The following is an 8,729-nucleotide window of genomic DNA, read 5'->3' on the forward strand; positions in this document are numbered from 1 at the left end:
CAACAAAAGCAGAGTATAGAGCAGCAAAAGAATGTGTGTGGTTGATGCGACCTTTTAAAAGACATTAAATAAGATGTGGAATTGCAATGAGACTCTACTGTAATAATCAAAGTGCAATTAGACTTGCAGAGAGTCATGTCTTTCATGTTCAAATGGAATATATAAATGTGAAACATCATTTTAGCGGAGAGAATGTACTCAAATGAGAGATTCAGTTGCATTCAATCGCTTCATAAGATCAAGTTGCTAACATCTTTACCAAAGGCTTTACTAGTACAAACATTCACTAAGCTTAGAAAAATGTTAAGAGTCATGAGTAGAGAGTTGGTAATGAGGGGGAGATTGTAAAGAGTCATCACCAACTATCTCAAAAAATCATAAGCCTCCTTTTGTAAAGTGGTGGAACCTTCACCAACGACCTTCTCAATCCCTATAAATAGGGGTGCTGGCCTTTGTGTGTATTATCAAGAGAGTGGTGACTCTCTTGAGCAAGAGTTTAGTGAGTTCGTGTGCTCACTTTGTGAGTTGGAGTGTGCGAGTCTCAAGTGTGTGCTCAACTGCGGGGATGTTGGCTGCTTGGGTGATAGTTCACTACATGAGCTTGTTGAGGTGAGTTCTTGTACCTCAGTTTTGTAAGTTTCATCTTGACAAATAATGCAAGTATATTATTTAAGTGTACTTGGTGCATTTATGTCATCCTTTGTTGAGATCATTTTTTGAACTTTTATTTGTTTGGTAATTGAGCTTTTATTAAGTAAACTTTGATAAGTTTATTATTAAAAATTATTTTGAACATCGAGACACCTTACGTTTTTTATCTGTATAAGTTGTTCGGGCTTGGATCTAAGTTAAATTTAGGGCCCCCATTTTCACCTATATAGCTGCATGAAGGCTTTGATAATCTAGGCAAGACAATCGACTGTCTGATGAAGTAGTTCTCCTGTTGCGCACAGGAATCACCGCTACTGAAATTATGTGTGAGATTAGGGATGGACGAAGAGTCGACCAAGCCTTGGAAGCAGAGGCCGGGACCTTCTGGGGTTGGGCCAGCAGCAATTGGCAGGCCGATCGCTGTGATGAATACTTGCTTCACTTCTCTATAATTTGTCACAAAAACATCCCACTATCATTTGAAATTCAAGCATTCCAAGTGAACTGAATTTTATTTTTTGCAAGTTGGTAGTGAAAGCCTTTCTGTAAAGTATCAGATATTTGTTTTATGTCGAACATGCTCGGTCTCGTAAAATCGTCTTGACTTTATTGCCTATGATCCAGATTCATCTCCTTGTTTGTCAAGTTATCCTATTCCATCCTCCCCTTTCTTTTGTAACTTGGACAAATTCGTCCTCAATGTCAAGAGTCAATAAGTTGGACTATGTAATTTAAGGACAATTTTGAAGAGAAAAATATGAATGTTTTTGGAAGTTGGTTATATAAAGTTACAGATAAGGTGTAATTTTCCATGAGAACTAAGTGATTCATATTGATCTCCAGTGAAAACCTATAAATGATCTACCTAAAAATGTAATTGCCTATTGTACAAATAAGACGTTAAATAGAAGTATGAGAAAACCAATGGTTTGACATTTTACAGCTTTGTCCTGTAAAATTCTGTTTATACCCATAGCAAGAACTTTTAAGTACCCACTTTGTAGCTTAAAAATCAACAGATGTTAATATAAGCGATTAATTTTTTTAATTAAGCGAGAAAACCTGAATGGCCGTAAATAATTAGGCAAAAAAAAAAAAAGGAACTTCGTGATGGAAAAAAACCACTTTTTTAACAATCTAAATCAAAACCAATTAAAGCATATCTACAAGACATGGGAAATAATGAATGCATGATTTACATATTTGATTGGATTAATTTAGTGAAAAATCATATTAGAAATGACAATTATTTGGGATATGCATGATAATAAGGAGTCATCAACAGTACTACCAGTGACTTCGGAAATGGTGTCATACCTGTATGGCTTCCTAGGCAGTTGTTAGTGACAAATGTTTTATGTATGTCCAAAAAGGCGTCACTAGTGACAAATAGCGACATACTATTGTTTTATATATGTCCAAAAAGGCGTCACTAGTGACAAATAGCCACATAATAATGTTTTATATAACACAACTTGTGCAGCTGCATAAGTAGGGCGACATAACTGCCTAGGAAGGCATCAAGTGCTGACATAAATAAGGTGGGACCGCCCTTCTGGCAATCATTCAAAATGGCGAAGTCCAAAAATGGCCCATTAGAAAAGTCGTTGTTGACTCTATCAAATAATATTGCCATTAATTGATGCCAGGTTCATTGAATGGACAGTGAACAAGAGGCCAAAGTTGAGTGGGAAACCTTATAGCTTGATATGGAATTTTGACGCCGCCAAAACCTCAGTATTAGATTTTTTTATTATTTTTTTAAAATAGAATTCTGAAAATTGTAAGTTGGGGGTGCTTCTAGGAAGGAGGGGAAGCATGAATGTAGGTGGAAACTGTCTCAAATGAGTTTAAAACCGATCTAGCAGAAAAACCAGCGATCTAGCAGAAAAACACTGTTTTTCTGCAGGTATGGCTTAAGAAAACACTGTTTTTACTAGGCCTACTGAATCAAACCGATCTAGCAGAAAAACCAGCGATCTCAACCTACTTTAAAAATGGATGAAATGTCTGACGTGAAGTTTAAACATGCATTACAAGACTAGAATCATACATTTCTGCCTATGATGAAGCATGATAAGCATTCACACTTGGCGACAAACTATGAAACCAGTGACATTTTCAAGGAACTGATTTGTGTCTTGTGCATTTGGGTAGGCCAGCAGGCCTAGGGTGAGTGCTCAAGGATTAAGCACACCTCGGGAAGTGGTGCCAAGCGAAGAGGAAAAGAGGATAATGCCTCAGACGGAGGAATTCTAGGTGATGGTGGACGCAGTTATCAATCCAAATGCTGATATGGTCCGCAACAAGCGAAGGATACCCGTCTTTGTGGCTCTAACAGATCCCTGAACTCGCTCTCTTAACATTCTTCATTGCCTTACCATTCTTTCCACGTATATGGTGGACGCAGTTATCAAGCCAAATGCTGATATGGTCCGCAACAAGCGAAGGATACCCGTCTTTGTGGCTCTAACAGATCCCTGAACTCGCTCTCTTAACATTCTTCATTGCCTTACCATTCTTTCCACGTATATTGTGAGAAGTTGTGACGCGTTTGGAGGATGACTACTTAAGATAGAAGTAAAAACTTTTACCTGGCAAAATCTTATCGATTCTCTTACTGGGTGGCGGTTTTCTTTTGGCATATGATTGTTGCGTGCACTGGCCGGCACACACAACTCCAACTCCTCTTTTGAGTTTTGAGTCCCACCACCCCCTTCCTCCCTTTCTCTTATACGTATTCTGTATTCCTTTATTGTTTTTGACAATTTTTGCAAAATCATTGACAATTTGTCACTTAATTATATGTTCTCTCTCTCTTTCTACCCTTTATCTAGATATCATGCCTTTCCATGTGATGTAAGCAAAAGAATTGGAATTGCCTCGTCATTCACTTGGTAAGATGGATAGACTTTGAATGTCATTTTCCATCTTGATTGCATGTCCGATTGAACCGTTCCAAAAAAAAAACAGATATAGGAAAAAAATTAATCTCTGATTAAGAAACTGATCGTATTCGGATTTAAGAAATAACATCCGACTGGTTTCTGATTCAGATTCTGATAGATATAAGTATCGGATCAGATACCAATTCAGATCAGATTTAGTTTTAAGTAATTACTTATATACAATGCTCTTACCTTTTGAAAATTTTACTAGATACAGTTCAAAATTTGGATTTGGAATGTGAAACCAGATCTTGAATTCAGATTCAGAGATAATACCTCTCCAGTCTATGAAATCTGAATTCGAATACCAATATATGAATACCTAAAGAAACACCAATATGTGAATACCTGAAGAAACGGATATGATGAAGAGTATACCCAATTTAAATCCAATCCATTAACATCCCCACTTGCAAAGAACATTGCTTTAGACAGAGAAAGAAAGAAAGGCAGTGGGGGCCGAAGACCTTCCCGTTCCAATCGAAGACGTCATTGATGACCATCTTCTGAAGGAAACCAATGGTACCGCAACTGAAAGACCAGCTGCTTGGAATGATCTTTTGGTGATGATGATGGACATAAGGCTGTCATGTTCATGGGAGTCTCTAATTGTCAGAATGGACATGAAGGAGGTAGTCGCCAGGCTTAAAAGATACCACAGAAGGCTTCTTCTTTTGAAAAATGTCAGAAAAACTTTCTTTATTTCACAACAGATTAAACCCCTGAGCCTAACGAGCCCCATCGCCATCTCTTGGGCATGGTCGTGCTGTGAAGATCAAAGATGAGCGTCACAGTCGACTGTAAGTTGAATTTCTCAAGTAATCTTCTCCTGCTTTTGAATATGCCAAGAATAACTTTTATTGCAAAACCAAAAGGCGACCACCCAAATATGGAACCATTTCTCAATGTCCACAAGCTCCAGCATGCCGATACTCTTGGAGAAGCTGAAGTTATTCCGCAACTTCTCATTCAGCACATCGTGAACAGTCCTCACCGATACTCTTGGAGGAGTTGGGAGGACTCAAGAGAACGACTGACCATGGTTTCCTTGAAAATCGATGGACCTAAGAACAAAAAATAAAAATGTAAAATATTAGAAAAGTGAGAAAATCAGCATGGGTAGTTGCCAATGGATCCGATTCAAATAAAATATATTCTTGACCGTACGGATACTTATATACTCAGATTCAAGTTTGGATACGAATTTAAAAAATTATATCCAAATTTGGATCCAAAATCAGATTCCACAATCTGAATGTGATTTTTTTCCTCATCCAAAACTGAACCCAAAATCAGATTTCATAATTTGAATATGATCTAAATACATTTTTTTCATCCTAATCTAAATCTGAAATCAATGTCACAATCAGAATCCAACCAGAATCCTATTTTTATGTTCATATATGAATTTGAATCTGAATCCATATTTTGAACTGAATCTGGCTGATTTACAAACTGTAAAAGCATTTAATAAAGAATTTTTATTTAAATCTAAGTCCCAACTGGATCTGATCCAATATTTTTGTATATTTGAATCTGAACTGAATTCAACTGAATATAACTAAATCTGAATCCGTTCGAATATTTATGCATATATGAATCTAAATCTAATCAGATGTCATTTCTTGATTTCCAATCTTATCTAATTTTTTAGTTGGTTAGTAAATTTTTTAGTCAAGTCAAATCACACATATTGACATCCTGAGGTTGAAGCTTCCCCACTCCAACTGACATGTTTTACCATTGTAAACAGGGGACGAGTCCATTTGTGTGTGTCGTGTGGATAAAGCTGTAAAACGAGTCGAGCCAACTCAAGCTCGACTTGAATTTGCTCTGTTAATCTCAAGCTTAACTCAAAACTAGTGATTATAAACAAGTCAAATTCGAGTTTCATAAAATTGATTTGATTGAACTTGAGTAAACCATTATTCTAGGCATTCTTTTGAAATTTTTCAAACTTAAAACCAAAAAAAGAAGTCAGGTCAAATGGGGAGTTGGTAAACGAGCTTAAAAGAGTCATGCTTGAGCTTTGGCTTGGTCTATCAAATGGAGTTCAAGCTGAGCTTGCATAGCTAAACTTGAGCATGAGCCAAGCTGAACGAGCTCGATTTTGACTCGGCCCGTATATAGCCCTACAAGTGGATCAAGTGTGTGCTGAAGTGGTGTGAGGTCCCTGTGTAGTGAACTCACGGCATAAGCAAGTGTTAATGATTCACTTCTTAATTTTAGTTTTGACAGCACTCACTCGTGTTGAATGGTTTACCCCATCACTGTATCCCTGCCTGTCTGTGCTCAATGTTTAAACTCTTCGGTGGCTTTTTCCCTCGGAAGGATATAATAAGATCGTTCTCCTAAAAGATATTCCTTTCATCCAACTGACCTCAGAATGGTGACAATTTGTCCCTGTGGAACTTGTCTTGCATAAGTTGTTCTTCTTCATGCTAAGTCAATAGATCGAATACCCTTAAGAATTGGAAAAAAAAAAAACCCTTGACATGGTTATCATGAGTTCAGTGTACTCTCCCAGATTTTGAGAAATGTAAACTTACTCTTTGGCAGTCTAGAAAAAGAAAAAAAAAATCACTTTGGCCCCTTCAAAAATTTTTAAATCGTGAATTTTTCTTAGCCATAATATAATGAGCTGCAAAAGTTGGGGAAAAATATGATAATTTTTGAAATTTAAAAAATCTTAAAATTTAGGGAAAAAATAGAATCTAGGAAAGAACATAAAACATAACTAGATAATCCACAAATAAAAATCAGAAAATACAAACAGTTTGACATTGAAAAGGGAAAAATAAAAAGGCCTAAAATGTTTAAATGAGAGGCAAAAATTGAAAAAAATGCTATATTTTTTAGTGCCTTTTTATTTTGGTATTTTTTTTTTCAAAAAACGATATCATTTTTGGCTTTTTTGGATGACTTGATTTGCTCAATCTGTCTGTTTATTGTTTTGAAATCTAAAGGGAACATATCATTTTTGTTCACACTTACCATATCATTGTTGTTTAACACTTGATAGCCTTCCCTAATATTTGTAAGGGTATTTATGTAATTTTTCCTTTTATGGGTTTTGCTCTAATCTCATGTAAAAGAAAACGCCATTTTTAGCTTGTGCTTTGTAATTTTTTTCTGATAGTGGAAATTGCTTTGTGTGGCGACGGTGGACGTAAGAAAACGTTGTCTCCTCCAAACCACTTAAAATCTTTGTATGTTATTTCAATGTCATTCTTTTCTTCTGATTCAATTTTCTTGGTGTGTTAAGAAAGTTAGAGAGAGAGAGAGAGCCAAGTTTCTAAAGGGTGAGACAGGTTTCAGATCCATGGAGAGAGCGGGCGCAACCAGATCCATTCCACGCGTCCTTTTGCTTATGTTTATTTACTCTTTTGTACCGTCTCAGTTTGAGACGTGTTAGAATCGTTTTTGCTTATGTTCTTGTGCCGTCTCGGGTTAGGAGTTAGTGAACCGAGACATACTCTCTTGTATCTAAACTCAAGGGCGTGAAACCCTAATTATGCGTTTGATAGTGAAGAATTGAGTTTGGTGACTTTCTCTCTCTTCTCCCCACGTGGGTCTTCTCCTTCTCTCTCATCCCATCTTCTTCTCCACCCAGTCTACTAGTCTTCCCGGTGGCGGCCGGAAGGATTTCTTCTCACCCTTGACCAGTCACGGCTGGTGTCTTTCTTCGATCTGACAGCATCAATCCTCCTCCTTTCCTCAATACTCTTTTCTTCTTCTCCCCAACCGGCCGAAGGAATCCATGGTTGAAGATTGCAAGGGGCTGCTTCCAGCCATCCAAGTGATCAACAGCCTACGCTTCACCCCAGCCAACATGAAGAAGTGTTTCACGGTGCATTCCTTCGCATACCCATGAAGGTTTAGAGGCTGGAATCACGACAGGGAAGGCTGCAGTGAAGGAGCATGCCAGTAGATCTGGTGTTCGACTTCCAAAGTAGCAGCACGACCATCAACCGACGAACGAACATCTGCCTCCCCTGATCCTGGATAGGAGGAAAAGCTGTGGCAGACCACAAAGTTGAGATCAATCTGCCCTGCTGAGCGTGATCTTGGGTAGCGATAGCGCCGGCAGCGAGGTTCTATCAGTTTTTTAAAGGTTGAACTTTAAAGGCAAAAGTTTCTGACTCCACCACTGCTCTGATTTTGCACCTTGATATGGAGTGCTAGCTTGTGTTTTTTCTAGCTTCTATGTTTTAGGTGATGTTTTGACTGCTGGTCCTGCTAAATGAAGGAAATTAGACAGTTATGCTGTCTTAACTGCATGGGTTGGTATTCCATCTTTTTGTGTAAACAGAATTAGATACTTGTGCAGGGTTTTTGGGTGAGTGGGAGGCTAAATCAGAGTGCCCAGGTGAAAATAGAAGCCTCCCTATTCCATTTGATGCTTCAGGGCTCAAGAAATGGATCGGCTGGAGGGTAATGCTCTCATTATTTTTCACCTTGCATGTCAATACATCTCATTGCAGTATAAAGGGTTGATGCTATGAGAGGAGTTCACTATAGTCTTCATAAGGATGTGATCAAGTTTTTTTGTAAATTGATTCACTTTAATGCTGACCGGGAATGCAATCAAACCCCTGACCGGGAATGCAATCAAGCGTTCAGTGTCGGCTTGGATTATGATTTCATTCCTCATTCTTTTGTACACTCTCTTCTGCTTCTTCCTACAGCATACACATTGTTTCCATCGTCGAAGTCGAAAGACTCAACCTGTACCAGGGCTTCCTTTGTTGTGGGGGTCTCTTTTACAGAGTATGTTTGCATTATTCTTTTTCTCCTCTGACGAACTTGTGTTCTTGATCGTTGCCCTTATCGTCTCATACTTGGAAACAACTAGGCCCATATATAGGAGACAAAAAATTAAGAACTTTTGCTTTGGAACATTTCAATCAGCCTTTGAGATTTGAAAACTTTTGTCAACAAATTGGTTGTGACGATATTCTGCAAATCCATGGAAAAGTCGAAATTTTGATCTTTTTCCTACATGCTTAAGTTTTCCAAACGTCACATTATTAGCAATTGTTAAACATTTTGGTTTTTTGAAAATTTAGTAAGTAAAAAGTTTAATAATTATATTTTCTTGTTACAACTATGACTGAATTTCTAAATTAC

This window comes from Nymphaea colorata, chromosome 4 (assembly GCF_008831285.2).
Source record: "Nymphaea colorata isolate Beijing-Zhang1983 chromosome 4, ASM883128v2, whole genome shotgun sequence".
Taxonomy (NCBI): Eukaryota; Viridiplantae; Streptophyta; class Magnoliopsida; order Nymphaeales; family Nymphaeaceae; genus Nymphaea; species Nymphaea colorata.